This window comes from Aquila chrysaetos, chromosome 3, assembly GCF_900496995.4.
Source record: "Aquila chrysaetos chrysaetos chromosome 3, bAquChr1.4, whole genome shotgun sequence".
NCBI lineage: Eukaryota > Metazoa > Chordata > Aves > Accipitriformes > Accipitridae > Aquila > Aquila chrysaetos.
In genome coordinates, this window is record NC_044006.1 from 62,210,635 (window position 1) to 62,227,454 (window position 16,820).

General features: G+C 39.9%; 1 protein-coding gene across 5 annotated transcripts in view; it reads left to right on the forward strand.

Moving 5' to 3' along the window:
- The window catches only part of SVIL (supervillin), a 144,121-nt gene that overhangs the window by 40,084 nt on the left and 87,217 nt on the right, over positions 1 to 16,820 (forward strand). The window contains exon 1 of one of the 5 annotated variants that reach the window (XM_030008288.2): positions 1,139 to 1,674. The exons of the other annotated variants lie outside the window; for them this stretch is intronic. The gene's annotated coding sequence lies outside the window, so the exon portion shown is untranslated. Of the gene's footprint in view, positions 1 to 1,138; positions 1,675 to 16,820 lie in introns of those variants that run through there. 5 annotated transcript variants of the gene reach the window in all.

A 16,820-nucleotide genomic window follows, 5' to 3' on the forward strand; every position in this document is an offset into this window, starting at 1 on the left:
TAACTGAGATGATAAAATTTAACACAAGCTCAGAGAGGAGTAGGATGGGAGATACGGATCCAGGCTTTGCCCACAAAATACTTCTTCCCCTTTGAAGTACCAGAGTTCCTGTACTCCACTGGAGTAATTGAACTCACTGTTTTGGAAAGACTGGGGAGACGTTAATAATGTATGGTTAAAAAAATATCTTTTATTCGCATATACTTATGTACTTGCATTGTGCACTGTTTAGTTGCACTGTGAGGTGAACCATAAAGATAATGCTGCTCCTCTGTGTTTCACTGGATCCAAACCTGTATCTTTTTTCCAGAACAGTGTCACTGCACTAGCTTCTCAGGAATTACTGTGATCTAGTAGTCCTAGTGGTAATTTTCAGAGTTATACTGACTTGTATGGTTAGTAAACATATGTTTTGGAAGCTCCCAGTTCCTTAAGAATTCTTAAATTATAGTTCTCAGCTTCTTTGTGAAAATGGTTCTAACTACCTGAAAGGAAACATTGTAATACTAGGATTTATGACAGCGAGTTCTAGTACTTCTCAAGTGTATTTAAGTTACAGAAAAAATATGCAAGCAATTTGGTGCCTTATGCCTTAATCTGGGACATGGATAGTGCTCCATGAAGTTTATCTGCTTGGTTTCACCCACCTTTTAAAGCTGAGCTTGCTGTTCTTGGAACTGTTTGCTTATTTCAAATTGTATGTTTGCATTACAAGTCAGGGCTGGTAATTTTTTTTTTTTTTTAAATGGGCATCAAATTCTTAAGCTGTTTTTTAACAGAATAACACTTCTGTTCCTTAAGATAATTGTAAGAATACTTGTGCATTTGTTTCAAATTTTTATTAAATGCATTTTATTCTGCTGCATTTGTCTTTGCAGATTTTAATTTCTCACAGGAGCAGGACTAAAAAAGTTTTGGATGGGGGGAATAAAAAGGAAAGTCGCAAGATAGCATTGACAGTATAATTGGATTTGAAGCAGCTACAGGCTGGGACTGTTGCAACAGCTGATTTGATCCTTCTGAGTTTCAAGAGCTATTTATGGTAGATTAGCTGTATCAAAGCTCTACTGTTCCAACCATAAAAGGTTGGTCCTATGTGAAGTTGCCACACTGCATTTGGCTTAGTCCTCCAAGGTTGGAGAGCCTATAGCTTTTTATGTGGATAAATCTAGTGATGGATGGAAATACTAAAGGCAGACCAAGGAATAACATTGTTGAGGACTTCAGATGGCAGCGAACTCTTAAAAGGAGATTTCCACTAATAAATTTTTTGCTCTAAAGTTTGGAATCAGCACTTGGATGTAGCTCCTGCATATTTACTGCATTTGGTGAACGCATGCTTTTAGGAAAGCACTGTTCTAAATTTATCTGACTTATCTGAATCATCTTGACTGCACATGTACTTGCCAGCCTTGCATGTTGATATTTGGTAACTTTTGTGAAGTCACTTTTCTGTTTTCTTAGTGGGTGAGTGTTAGGTCCTTTGGAAAGGAATCTTAGCTGAAGTGAGAAACTTCTCTAAAACAAGAATTATGAAATACCTGGCTAAAGAGAGCTTCAGGCATTGTCAGTAACTATTTTGAGAAGACTTTGACCCCTTCTGCTGCATCTGTACCTTCTTTCTTTCCTCCCTTGTGTAAAGGCAGACAAGTGGATTTTTTACAGGATTCTGAAGTAAGTAGCACTTCATTCGGAGAGCTTGCACGCAGTCGCTTGAGCCAGTTGTTTGAGAATATTTGCAGCTTTGTCAGGTTGAAATGTGAGTGGGTTTATTCCAGCCTGTGCATGCCAGTCATTCAGCCTTCCTTAAGGCATTTTGTGTTTTTATTCTCGTGGTTTTGCTTAGAGGATGAGTTCATTCTGCTATGAATGGAAAGTCCTCTCACTGGTTGGTTTGTGTGTGAGGTGTGTCTCTTTTTCCGATTTAATGCGTTAACCTTAGCCACAGTACTACAAGCAGCTATAAGAGCACTTCTATAAACTCCAAATTTTTCAGTAGTAATTTTCTCTTATGTTTAAGAAGTTCTATAAACACATGTGAATACTGCTGCATTGGATAATGATGTTGTATTTTGAGACTTGGAGTGTTCTGAAGAAAGCTTCCTCCAACTTTCCATTCTCTTGTTTTTAAACATTATCAGGAGACCACAAGTGAAAGTTACTGGCACTGTTTTACCTTCCTCTCATGCAGCAGTATCAGCTATTAAAGGAGGGGAGCATAAGGGGCAGGAGGGCAGGAAGAGGAGGTTTCTTGCTTCAAGAATGTTCCAGGTGGTATATTTTAATCTCCAGAAACACAAGAATAGTGTCCTTCCCAAGGAAATAAATTACCTGGTTTTCAGTTCCCCTTTCAGGAACTAGCACTTTAAGGCCATCTTCCATTTCCTTGGATTACAAGTCTGTATTTCTCTGTCAAATGGATCTATAATTTTTATTCTGAATTACATAAACCTGGTATGCCTAGAGCATACCAGAAGACAGAAAATGTCTCGAGAGTTACAGTTTAAAAACTACTTTATCAGTTTAGGGATAGGAATATTTTACTGGAATAAAAAACCCCATATATTTAATCATTCTCACACAGACCTTGTTAGATATACATTTAAATACTCACCTCTATCTGCATATTTTATAGGAGACTGAATCCTTCTACCTGCAGAGCCAGTGAGGGTTAGGAAGAAACTGCCCAATCAATATCCTCCTTCAGATAGCCTGTTAATTTTTGTCTTGGATTAAGATATGTGTACTTCAGTTTAATACCCAACTTTAAAATGTTTTTACATTGCTTCTGGTAAAATAGGCATCCTTTTTTATATGATGTGATTTTTTTTTTCCTTTGCTGCTTGCATTTTAAAAAGCAAGTTGACATAAATTGCTCCAGCATTTTAGCATGCCTGTGTTGCGCTCCTATAAACCTGTTAGAAGATGTCAGTGCCTTAAAAGCCCTAAAACAGACCACAAAGACATCAGATATGGAAGTTAGGTACCCCAGAGTCTGCACAGGAGCAGGAAGACACTGCTAGAGCCCTTAACTTCAGCTTCAGGTTCAAATTCAAATGCGCTAAGGGTGTAATGCAGGAAACATTTTGATTGATGAGAAGTAACAATATCAGCTTCTCTGTGCAGCAGATGCTTCAACGTGTTGGAACTGGTAAACTTTCTTCCCTGCTATCTCTGGGGGATTAGTTAGTCAATTTAGGCATTAATTCTACCTCTTCCAATGATGTTTTGTGTTGATTGCATTGCTAAATTACATTCTTGGCAAAAACTTCCAATGGGAACAAGGATTTCAGATTTCTAGGAGCTTTATTCAGAAGGACTATAGCTTTGTACTTGGCATTTCTTTGCTAAATTCCTTATATTTGATAGTTTATATGGGATAAAGGTAGAGGGGACAGACAAGCAGTTTTAGTCTAGCTGTGCCATTTTTACTTTTTATACAAGAAGAGAGATTATGCTATATCTGTACACAGAGCTCCCCAAAACTATTTAGTTGAGGAAAAGTGAAATGGCAGTACACATTTCTTCTTCACAGCAAGTCAAGGTAGACTTGGAGATGGTGGAGTTGAGCCATTTGTGACCAAGACATTTCAAAACAGGTCGGAGGACTCTTTTGCCAGTTTTCTGTGTGGAAAGGGTATGTGCATTATCCTGCAGGCATTGTAACACATGATGAGCCAAGGTTTCTCTCTTGTTAGATTTATGTTGATGAAGTGGTATGAAAGCTTTTCATAGTCTCAATACATTTGTTTATGCAAAACATTGTTAAGAAGGTATAGAATTTCTGGCTTCTGTGTTTGGTTTTTTTAAATGCAACATTGTCATTTTCCTTGCTTTAGAACATGTTCACAAGACCAGCTCTTGGCTATGAAGCCTTTCATATAATGAACATAGGTGAAAATTGCACAAGCTTATTTAGTTTAAATTACCATTTTTGGAGTTCATGTTTGTTCCCCAATGTGTTGGCTCTTGTGCATGGCAATTTCACTACAATTTTAAAGAGGCAAAAGCTCTGGAATAGTTTGCAGTAACAGAATGCCTGAGTTTGTTCACTTCGCAGAGGCATCGCAGTTCACAGTGTGTTTTCTTGCTGAATGCATAGGCTTCTGTTTCTCCACAGAGAAACCTCCATTTGGTGTAATGGAGGGGAATAGTATGCTCTCGAAGCAGGGGGAAAAATACTCTCCACTTATTAATTCACTGGTTTTGCTACTTTCCCAACTAGGCAGTTTAGAGTTAACAGGCAGATTGGAAGGTCATGATTTTTAATGAGCAAAACATGTCCTAGTTGGAATCTGCCTTAAGCAGATAAGAATGCATTGGGTAACTGGTGGTAAAAATGCTTCTGATGTCATTTACTCACGTGGTGGTGTGTTGAAGGGAGTCTTTCAGTAGACAGGGTAGAGCAACTATGCATTAAGTCTTTGCTGGTTTTTTGGATTTAGTTGATGGGATGGTGTCTCTTTGCTCTAATGATGCCAGTTTTCAGAGTTGAAAAAAAAAATATCTGTAAAGTAAGACTTCAAAGACCCAGATTAAAATAATTCAGATTTCTGGGGCTGTCTCCTTTGAGGTATACAAAATAGCATTATGATGAACTTGGACATGAAGCATCATGTGTCGTAATAACTAAGGCCAGGTACATTGCTAAAACAACTTAAGGCTCCATCAGACTGTTACACAGGAAGTGTGTAATTTCCCGACAGAACTGAGCTGTTTGACGCGGAAAGCTGCCATGCTGTTACTAGTGGTCTGTTACAAAGAAACTGGATTCAGGTGTTGGCTGAGAGATTGCGTGCCAAAGTACTGTGAGAAGTTAATAATACTTCCATGGATGTAATGGCTGCCAAATGTGCTCCTCATGGCTTATACCTGTAAAACTCTTGGCAGTCAGCAAAGATCTACAGGATTTCATTCTTGTTCCATCATATCAGCCTTAGATTTAGGCAAAATTACTGTCTATTCTCTAAAATAAAGCTAGCACTGTCTCCTATTAGCTCACTGCAGAAGGAGGGAGGAGTGTGGATTAATGTTTCAAAACAGTTGCACCAAATGATCTAGGGAATATGCAAGTCATATGTGCTTCACATGTGACTTTTTCAATCTTGCCCTTTCTGACAAGAAGTCTATTTTAGCCTCAGAGACAGCTAGAATAACTCTTTAACTCTTAGAAAATAATTGCCCCAACTGTTTATATTAGAGTGAAAAATGGACAGTATTTCAATGTCGTTTTCCATTAAGTGCCAACTGGCCCCGAAAACAAGGTGAGATCCTACTGGAAGCAAAGTTTCAGGCAGCTGTTGGCACTCCAGTGGTTACTAGGGGTTGGTAATGCTAACCCTGTAGCCACAAGTTAGCTCAGGGAGTTAAGAGACCTCGGTTCACTTGGCTTTGGTGTCAGTCATTGTAACACCTGCCTGCCTTCAGTTTCCAGTAAAAAACAATAAAAAAACCTTGCCTTATTGGTTAGTGCAGGCAACTGGAGCTGAACAACTGAGGCAGTTGTTGCTCCAGCAGCATTGGATTTCACTTTTTCTTCCTCGTCATTGTGAAGACAAGTAGCTATTTTTTGCAGTGAGTAAAGCTAACCTTGCATGGTGTATTTCTTACTGTAGTCAAACCATCCAGAGCATGTAACTCATTTGAAAGAAACAGACTCAAGGATTCAGTGTTGGTAATTCTAAGCAACATGATAAACTCTTGAAGTTGAGGGAAATAACGATTACTGCATGCCTTAAAAACCCTAACTAGAGTTAGTTTATACTAAAACTACTTCAAACAAAAACATATGCCGACTCCCTGAGTTGCACTCAGTGAAACCTGGGTGAATTGTACAAGCTGACTTTGAAAACATAGCTCACCTCCCATCCTTTCATTCTGATCAGATAGTAAGAGTCACCTTTGCAAGCAAGGAATCTTTACGTTCATAGCTGGAGGTTGTGTTTCTGAATGGGAAACTTAATTTTCTAACTGTAAAATGAACTCAAGTCTTCAAAGGCTGCATTACAGTTACAGGTTTAAATACCAAATTCTCAGGTTGAGGTTTCTCATGTTTTCTTACTTCCATTTCTTACTAATTTATCAGTGGGGAAACATTAGTAGAAAAACCCTATACCTTGTAAAATAGCACAGAATACATTTTGGTTATAGAGCTCTATGTACTAAAATACTCTGATTATCAGTACACAGATATCTAAAGGTATACTACAAATGCAATTGTGGCAGATGCAATTTTGATATTGTCAAAATGCATTTGGCATTTTATACATGCAAATGTTGGAGTTCCGGATGTTTTAACAATTGCTTTGGTAGTATTTGGGGCAGGGTGAGTCCTGCCACTCAGCCATTTAAAACTGAACTGAGCAATTAACACAAAAATGTTCCTGTACCTCTACAAAAAATCAAGACCATTGCACTTTCAGTCAACCTTAACCAACTGTACTGAGAATGAAGAAAACCATTAGAAGGTTTTTTTGTGGTCAGTTTTGCTTATATAGTAATCATCTAGAATTGTGCTTCAACTGGTTATAGTTATTATGTACCCAAAACACTAGTGAATCAGAACACTTCTGGAAGAAATGTATTGTTTGCAAAAATTGTTCACACACGAAATACAAACAACTTTGATATTTTTTTCCTTGTTGAAATTCCTAGAAAGGATAAGGGTCTTTTGGCTTATTCAGAGTAAGAAAGACTAACTGAGCTAACCATTGGCATGTAGGAATCTACACCAAGTCTTCATCTAGCTACTGATTGCCGTGTGTATTTGAAGAGTGACCTGTCCAGCTGGAGATCTCACAGAGGTGGAAATGGGGTATTTAAGTTGTAGAAAACTTGGTTAGGTTAGGTTCTGTGAAAGATTAGCAAATAATCGGTTGTCTTGAATTATCTCAGAGCTCAAAAGAAGCGATTAAATGTTCATATGCTCACATGTAGCATATTGTGCCAGATAAGAGAGATAAGTGTTCAGCTCAGAGGAACTCTGGTAACTTAAAGAGTTGTTGAAAAGAGAAGTTTAAAAAGCTCCCATCATACCTGCATATAGTTGGCATTTCTCTTCTGACCAGGAGGCCTTTTCTGATCAGTCATTAGATGAAGTCACAGCCCTTTATGTGTAAGGGTTCTGTTTAGGTGGGCACAGGAAAAATTATCCATCCTGGCAGTTACTCAGACCCATAAAGGCTTAGTTTTTCCAGTGTTAATCATGTTTCTGGCTGTTTGGATTATGTGTATTTGCTGCCTATAAGGATTCATAATGGTTGAGTCAAAGGAGAAAGCATAGCATCAACACACTTCAGTTCAACACTTTATTCTCTGAGCTAGTAATGTGTGTCAGACGTATTAACAAGGAGGATTTATAGCAATTACTAATTGCAGAAGAACATAACATTGTTTATAAAACTTTGTGTTCTTCATAGCTGCCCTGCCTTAAGCAAGGGAGGTCAAGAGCAGCCTTGCTGTTCGCTTGCTTGTAGGCTGGTGTTTAGGGTTGTCTTGAAGTGGGTTCAGGTTTCAGGCTGGTGAGTTTCAAATTTAGGTCTCCCCATTTCTTTTGGAAACACCTAGGCAATTTGGACACCATTTGATGAGGCCAGTCACTTTCTTTCCCACTGTTGTCAGGGATGATGGTTGTTGTCCACCTATGTTAGACACTCTAGCACACCTACTGGATCGTGTTCCTGCAGATGTTTAAGGTTCAGGATACCAAGTTCTTCTGACTGCTGTAGGCAGCTGATGGTTTGGATTGGCAGATGGGAATAGTGGAGGTGGCAACCTCGCTTTAAAATACCAGTTTAGGAATCCTTCTTGCTCACCCTCCCGTTCCCAGTTTGTTCCTGAACCACTCTCTCGATGTGTGTCAGTTGGCTACATGGCCACACAGATCAGGAAACCGCTCTGAGAACTTTCTTCCTCTTCCTCTCTAGCCCTGTGGGTTCCCCAATACTGCTCACCATGGCTATGCCAGTGCGGGTGCTGATTTAGTGGGGGTGGGAGGAGTCGGGGTTTGAAATGAGCTGCTTGATGTGGGAGTGGGAATGAAGGACAAGTGAGTAGGGAACACTGTTGGCTTTGGTTGGATGGCAGAAGGGACAAAAACTGGGGGCCCTATGAGCTGTGAGGTACTTCAGTGCTTTGCATTGCTTTCACCACATCAGGTGGAATGTCAGCATTTAAATGTTTGCATCTTGAGGTCTGTCATACTGTGTTCAGTATGCCTCAGTTTGCTTGATTTAGATGCTTAAACGAACCATGGTAAAGGCAAGTAGGACAGTGTGTTGTGCAAGTGTTGTGCTAATACTCTTATGCCAAAGAGAACTTCTCTCTTAAGACACCATGTTGATTTTGGACCAAGCCTACCGCTGTTTCTTCTAGCCCAGTGTTAAAATTGCCCAATTATCTACTTGCCTCTGTGCCATGCTTCTGAAAGTGTTGTGGGGACTTAAGTCTGAATAGTCTTCTACTTGAAATTAGTTCTGCACCTTTCATTTGAGATGTAAGGAAACTTTTGTCTTAAATTACAAAGGCTTACATACTGCCTGTGCTAGGATGTTTGGACTGAAGTAAAAATAGGTGTAAGCAAAGCTAGGGCGTAATTTTGAAGTGCAGCTATGAAAGACTTATGTCTGATATCACAGGAACTTTACAGCTTGATTGAAGCCAGCACACAAGTAGCTAGTTTATATTGAAACATTAAACAGATGAGTATTTCTGAATTAAACCTAGGGCAAGTAATTGAGTAGACTTTTATGAGTGACTTGTAATTGCCTGTGATGATGTGAGACTGAATGCAGACTATGAAATTTCATGACAACACAACTCTGTGGAAGTAATTGTCAGGAAAAAAAGTGACTCCACGCACAATCCTCTTGGCAAACACTTAAGATAAATCAGGAACTATTAGGCTTAGTCGCCCTGGCTTGTCTTCCTGGCATTGCAAGCAGCCTTCCACAGCAACTTGCTCCCTCTTCAAGACTTCAGAGGGACAGAGGGAGAGAGGAGTGAAAGCAGGAGTTGAGAGAGATCGAGGATTAGGGACCAGGCTTTGAGACTGAAACCTCGAGCTGGTTTAAAGGAGAACCAAGGGAAGTACTTAGAGAAGAGGAGCTCTCTCATGCTTTTGTTTTTACTGTCTTGATTGGATAAATGGACTAGTTTAAACAGGATCTTTGGGTCACCTCTCTGCTGAGAACAGACAGTGTTGATATGCTAGGATAATAGTCTAAGATTTAATCTGAGTATTGCATCATGGGATTACACCCTAGGAGGTGTAAATAACTAGTTCTCAACATGACTTCACTTACATGCCATGTACCCTGACAATGCCTTGTTCTGTACTTTGGGTATTTTGCTCCTTATTCGTATCTTTGATACAGTGGCTGTGAAATGCAACCTGCTGCTCCTCTGCAGAATGTAACAAATGCTTTGGGTTGGAATCAACTCTTGACTGATTAACACTAATATATTGCTTCTTTCTTGCAGCATGTGACAATTAGTTGAATTACTAAGTAGTTTTCTGGTGTTGGCATTGCTTCCAAAAACCCGTATTTTTGTTTCCCCTATTAGGAGGGGAGCAAAACTTAAGACCTACTGTTGCGTATTCCAAGATTTGTAGGCTGAAACCTAACCATGAAAGCTGATGCAGCTGCGATGCATCCTTCTGCCTGCAAAGGGATGCTTTACTGAAGCTCCTGCTGGGCAGACATGTATGAATCTTCCTGACACAGAGGAATAATTTTGTCAGTTCACTGGGTGTTAAGTGTATTCAGTAGAGTACAGTAAAAAACAATGTAGTTGGTGGTACTGTTCCCATGGCCATCAAACTGTACTCCCTGTGGGTGGTCTAGCAAGGCAGACAAGCTCTAAACATTTGGAAATATTTACATAATTCAGGACCCTGATCCTGGCCAACATGGCTGTATATCCTATGAGAGTATTGGCTGCCAAAAAAAAATTGGGCATTCAGCTTTACCCAGCTGATCATGTTTTCCCTTGTAGCAAAAAGTCCTTCCTGCAACCACCTGCCAAGTGTTGTAGCTGTTTAGCTTTAGGGGTTGACAGCTACCCAAACCTGGTTTTGTTGCAGGCTAGAGATTTAGGTTGCAAGTCACTAAAAATAAATAAATTAAGGGGGGGGGGGCAGGTAGAGTTTTGCAGGGCAGACTTGGTTTGGGTTTTTTTCCCCTCCTTTTGGAGCAGTTAGAAAAGCAAAAATCGAGCTTTTAGCTCAGGTGTTCTTGAAGTAAATTATTTTAACCTTCTGTTGTTTTTTTTTAAATAATAACAATAACAAAACCCCCATTCTGCTTCTAAAGGAAATCTCTTATAAGTGAAAGGTCTCCCTTCCCCCTCCACCACAAAGGACCTATCCCTGTTAGGGCAAACAGGCAGCTTGTTACTTTGACAGTAGTTCTTTGTGTTCTGAAGACATAGCATAAATTATTCCTTCCCCTCCCCAAAGAAGGCTGGGAAAGAAAAAACAAGGCCAAATACCCTGGTTTCTTTACAGAAGCAAACCAGAAATACTGTAATTCAACCACAGTGATGCTGTGGTTGCTGTACCCTGACCAGTGTCCAGGACTGCCTGTAGTGCAAAGCTTTTCACCAGGTTTTGGTAAGAATTTACAATTCTATTCCCAAATGCCAGTCTCTGGCCAAAGCTGTGGCCTGGGAGCTAGAGGAAGCATCAAGTGAAAAATTGCAAGTGATGATGTTCTGTAAAGCCATTTTATTTGGGATACTTCAAACTTTCTCGACTGGCCAATAGGCCATTGTGTCAGTCACAATTTTAGCCTTTCCCTTTTTAAAACAGGATCATGATTAGATCTTTCAGGACTTCTGACCTTTCTTCTTCACTGTCTGAGTTGCTGGTCCTAATATTTCCCCTCCCTTTCCCTTTAAGGATTATACCCTTTTTTATTACTTAAGTTATTCTTTATCTGCATATCCCCCGCCGCCCTGCCTTTTCTCATGCTAACTTTGAGTAGTCTACAGGTTCCATTTGGAGACACCTTTAAATATTGTGTTTGCGAAATGGTACTGTTGGAAATGACTGTTCCAAATTGAGAGCTTTTCATTGCTGTGTAAATATTTGGAGCAGAAACAGAAAGCAGAAACTTTGTATGCTCATTTATGGCAGATCAAAACTCTTACCGTGTTTGTTCTGAAGTGGTGGTGGTGAGGGTAAAATAATGTAATTGCATCAATTGTTCTAAGGTAAGGTTTGAGGATGCCTTCAGAACGATCTATTTAGATTCATTGTGTTAGGAAATGACAAAAGTAGTTCTGAGATTTCTTGAGCTGCCTCTCTGCTGACAAAAGAGAAGCATAGCCAAGGAATAGATAAGAGAAATGACAAATACTATTTGGCTTTCTAGTTTTGCTTTCCAGTTTGCATGGATATTAGGAGAAAGCTTCTAAATAATTGGCTAAAAATACACCTGGCTTAATACATTTAATGTAGCCTTAAATTTCATATGCCTTACAAACTGTGCTCTAAACATTTGTTGCCTGATTCAGGTTCGTAAGAGCTTTTGATCTACCTGCACTATGAACTTCTATTGAGCTCTCCTTTCAGAACTGGAGGTGCCTTACATCTGGGGACTGTTGGTCACATGTCTGTGAAATACAGTAATGTCCAAGCCAGTGGTTTAAAACTGCAGCACTGTCACAGTTCTGAAAAAAATGAACAACTATCAAACAAATTATACATTTTGGTGCAGAAGAACTGTTTATGCCTCTTGGTAATGGAATAATGTGTCACAAACTTTATTTAGCTGTTGCAGTGTGCCAGTTTCATCTGACTTTGTAGCACTTGCTGAAGCAAGCTGACTGCATGAAATAGTTATCTGTACACATCTCATAAACCCTTTGTGGTTTGGGCGACTGTTCTCTCACATAGGAGCTGCCTTTGAAGAGCTGTTTGTCGCGTGCTTAGCTTGTAATTGCAGTGGCATGTAGGAGAAGAGAAACAGGAGGAGATAAGGGAGAAACAGGTTTTATAGCCTAGAACCGATGAAGCCTGTGAAGAAGCATCATGTCCAGCGGAGGGATTAATAGACATCCTTAGGAGTAGCACTTGGATGTCTGCTGTGTCTGTTAATCTCTATGAAATGACCTAGATGGTTGGACCAACTGCAGGCTTGATGCACTTTCTGACAGCATAAAATTGGCTTGTAATAAATATGCTAAGGAAGCAGCAGGAATAATGGAACCTATTTGGGAACTGACATGCCATTGGGTTTTCATAAATCCCTGGAAGTATAATGCTGGCAAATGAATATTCATAAACCAGGCTATTAAAATTTTAAGAGAACCTTGAGGGGGTGATGATGTCAGACTCCAGAGTTAATTATAGAGATGGTAAAATTCTTGGCTAACTAGGCTGAACATGCTCTCACAATAGTTTTTACACAATACAACGATCAGAGCAAGCCACAGCGTTGGATGTATGTTCTGAATCTCTTAATATATTCCCTGAACTGAAAGTCTAGTGTAGAGAAAAGGAAGTATTTACATCCAGCTACTGTGGAAATAAATCAGCTTCAAGTAGTTGAGTTGCTGATCATTTCTTTTGTGCTTATTTTTGTTACTGAATTGGTCACAATTTCTGGCTTGCTCGCTTGCTATAAAGTGCCCTGCTGGGCAGGGAAGCATGTGGTGGCTCTCTTGAAAATTGCCAGTTGTTAAATGCAATCTGTAGCATTCACTGAACTTATTACTGGGGATACTAATACTACAGTAACTTTACTTACTCAAGGTAGCAATCAGTTTTAAGGATTGTTGCTTTGTTTTCTTTGTTTTAAGAGACTCTATTCCTCTCAAAAGAGTTATGAAAAATATCTGATTTCTGTTTTGTAGTATTTTATAATGCTTTCAGAATTCCTGGGGGGTTAGAGAGAGCTACAGAGGTCACAGTTCTAGTCCCACTTGGCAGAAACTAGTTGAAAAATCTCTAACTTTTGTTAGTGGTCAGTGTACTCATATTTTTCCTATTGAATTTTTTCCACAATATTGACTGAAACTTCAGAAGAAATGCCAAAGCAAATCCCTCATATGTGTCCTTGTAGTGGTACGATGGGCAAAAACGCTGAACAGGATTCTAGCTACCCTGGAATCAAGGTAGTTAAAGTCCTAAATTTTAGGACCTTACTGAAATTAATGTTACTGTTCCACTTCAAATAATACATACTTCCTTTCTTAAATAGAAAGGGTGAAAAGGAATAACATGTTAATGTGTTTCTTGAATCAAGATCTGTAACACAGGACCTTTTTGAAAGCACAACCTGTAGGAGCAAGAGGAACAAAATACTACTTGGAATTTTTTTTAGATGTGGTGTAAAGTTAAAATCTAAACCCAACCGAACTAGTAATTTGTTTTGGTCAAGGAACCGAACAGCTGATCACCCGCTTCGTTTTGCCAAAGCAAGGAACAGTAAACACTATAAACATAGATGAAGATGAAGCAGTTCTTAAATCCCAGCAAAAATCCTGAAAACAACTGCAAATCTCAAAACATGCTAAATAGGATTCTGAAGGTTTGGGAGGATTTAGAAAATTGTTCCAACTTGTTTTGAAATTGAAATCTTTCTTGTTACGGGGCAACTCTTCAGCAGTCAGTCTAACAGAGATGCTATATGGCCATAAAAAATGCAAAAAGTCTTAAATTTTGAAATATACTTTATCAGAAATAATGCTCCCAAGAGCTCTCACCAGCTGGGGGAGCGCAACAGGAAATTGCTAATGTCTAGTGAGATGTACTGCAATTTTGAGAGAAGGAAAATCACTTATTAACCTTGGCTTTCAGCAGCCCTTATTGTAGGGTGACTAAAGAGGCAGTGTCTGCTTTTGGGTGTAAAACACCAGCTGCCTTTTTGACTGAGGCCTTTGGGGTCCTCTGAGAGGAAAGCATATTTATCACTTACCTAATCTTGCAGTTTGCGTGATAAAGTAAGCATGAATTCTTCCACATTTATTGCTCAGTCTTGAGTCCTTTTACTACAAAGGGACTTGTGCCACAAAAACTGTCTTTCCCCCACCCACCTCTTCTCACTTTAAGCTTACCAAAGATGCTTTAACTGTGGCCTCTCTACATGAGATCAGGCAGGGAAAATAAAAACATACATTTGCAAGATCTGTTTCATGATGGAAAACAAAGCTCAAGACTGTTCTGGATGAGAGCATTTTGAATGTAATTCACAGGCAGGCAAAGTTGTGTTGATTGCATCTGTGCAGGAGACAGCAAGGCTACTTGCCGCTGAGGAGGAACTGAATGGATGCCAAACCTTCATCACAAGTCTGTCCTCTGGGAAGAAGAGCCTTGTTTGTTTGCAGTCGAGGCTTTTCCTTAGCAAATTAGTTTTTCGTAGGTATTTCCACTTCTTTCCCCCATAGTTGCCTCATTGTTATGTTGCTATTGTAATTGGTTTTCTTGTCTAAATTGGTCAGACTTTCTAGATGGGGCATTTGCATGAAAATGTCTATGTTCAAGAGATTCTGAGTACTCTCCCAAGGTGAGCAGTATCCACAGGCCTAAGGACTGATAAATCAACCAGCCATCAAAGAATGGATGCAAATGGGTTCTGTCATCAAAGCCAGGCGTTTCCATGAACACTGTGGTCTAGAAAGGTTGGAAGTGAGACTGGCTTGGTGGTGATAGTCCACCCAGCATCAGTGTTAGGCATCTGCAATGAAGTGGACATTTTTTTTCCTCAGCTCAACAGCACTGAGCCAGTGTTCTAGGAGGAAATTAGGGGATAATCCAAGCTAAAGATTGTGCAGAATGTGAACTTGCAATTTATGGATGGAATTATGGAGGAAGATGGAAGTACCTTTAAATGGATACCTCCTCTTTATGTTTTGCTTTAATGCCTTGTTGTATGGTTCCTGTATCTGACCTTGGCAATGTCTGAGAGGACAAAGATGGGGAAGAAAACCTGAATGGAACTTGATCGAGTCTTTTTTTCCAAAGAAAAAAAGAAAAAAGAAAAATTGCTGAAGATACGGTAACTTTGCTAGCTGGGAGTATTTCTTTGCGTGAGAGAAGACAGGGTGGAGAAAGGAAATGCAAACAGATCCTGGTGTTGCACTTGATGTCAGGTTATAACTTCAAATTCCTGGGGTCTCATCTTCTCACTTGGTCTCCTGCCGCTAGTGATCCTAAGACTCCTGGGAGATAGGAGTATCAGGAAGATGGCTGGCCTCAAGTTTTAGTTCCATTTATTTTTGTCAAAGTGGGCTAGTCAGCGGCTGTGTAACAATAGCCTCTTCTCCCTGTCTGTGGGAAGAAGGGGGATGTGATCTCAGGGAGCCATCTTGCAGGTATTGCAGTGAACAGACGAGCGCTAACACCAATGTGTGAGCTGTGTTTTATTCCTGCGTTTTGGCACATTGATGGTGCCCACTTTGAAGGTGTACGTCCAGTCATTTGTCAGTACTTCAGTTAGCTTCCCGTCCCCCTCTCATTCATAACCAGTGCTGCCTGTGTGTTTCAGATGACTATGCCCTCTTATCCGGAGCCAGTCCTTGCTCTCAAGAGCAAGTACACTGCAATCCTGAAGTTAGCACTCTGATACAGGCAATAAGTGTCCCAAAGGGTACAGTTGTGTGAGCTTCAATCTTTTTTGCGGGATTGATATGGAGCTCTGGTCTCAGCCTAAAAGCAGAGCCTAGAATTCTTCTCTTTCTTTAAATGATTAAGAAGCAATTACAAAGGGGTTTTTTTGTTTGTTTGCTTTTTCAGACTCTAAACTCCAGTTTTTGGGGTTTTTTTTGGGTTTTTTTTGTACAGGGACAGTTAGAGGAGCATATGGCTGTATTGATTGTGCAGAGCTGCCACTCATTTTGCCAAGATGTTGTTAGTTTGCATGTGGCCAGGCAGCATTTATGAAAAAGCCCTGCCCTGCCCTGCCTGCTCCTGCATTGTTTCCAAATAAAGGCATGTCTGAAAACGGAGTTAAGCCTCCAACTGCGGGACCTTAAAAAAAAGGACCTTTTTACCCATGGATTGAAAAGAGGTGATTTGTCTGCAACAAACTGTTCCTTCCCCATCCCCCCTTCCCTTTCTCAAATTAAGTGAGAAAGTTGCTTTTAAATTTAAATCATGCAAGCTGGTTGTTTCACAGTCATGCTCTGTAGCAGACAGTTTAGGAACTTAACCATCAGCCCTGGAGTCACCTCAAACTTATTAAAATGTCCAATCGATATATTTTCTTTTACATTTAGAGCAGTTTAAACAGAATATGCTCCTGTTCCTGGAAGGCATTTAATAAGTGAGCCTTTCCTTGCATATAAACTCTCATCTATGTGATGTGGAGAAGTTGAACGGCTACCTTTGTAACGCAAGGTGGTAGTTTGGGTGACTTTGGTTTTTATTATTTCTTAAGTCAGAAGTACTCTTTATCAGGGTTTAATACAAGTTTGAAGTGACATAATGGTGTTTTGCTGTGTATGATCTAAGGACATAGCTAACATGAGGTTGTTAGGAAGAGGTAATTTATTAGACCAGCTGGTATGGGGGGAAAAAATGAGACAAGCTTGCAGGCACACTAGCACTTCATCAGGTCTGAAATAGAAGCAGCAGATTTCAAGGTTAAACAGAAGTTACGAAAAACTACTCAGTTTAATCAGACATGCACTGAACTGTCAAAGAAGAGCTTGCTGGTATGATATTCCTAAAGTGGAGGGGGGAGGGTGAGAAGATAATTGTTTTACTGGAGAAAGAAATAAGGAGTTTACAGCCTGTTAGACGGGGGAGGCTATAAAACCAGTACCTGGTGGGCCAGCGGCTGTTCTCGCTATCTAGGGGAATTAGGAAATTTTAA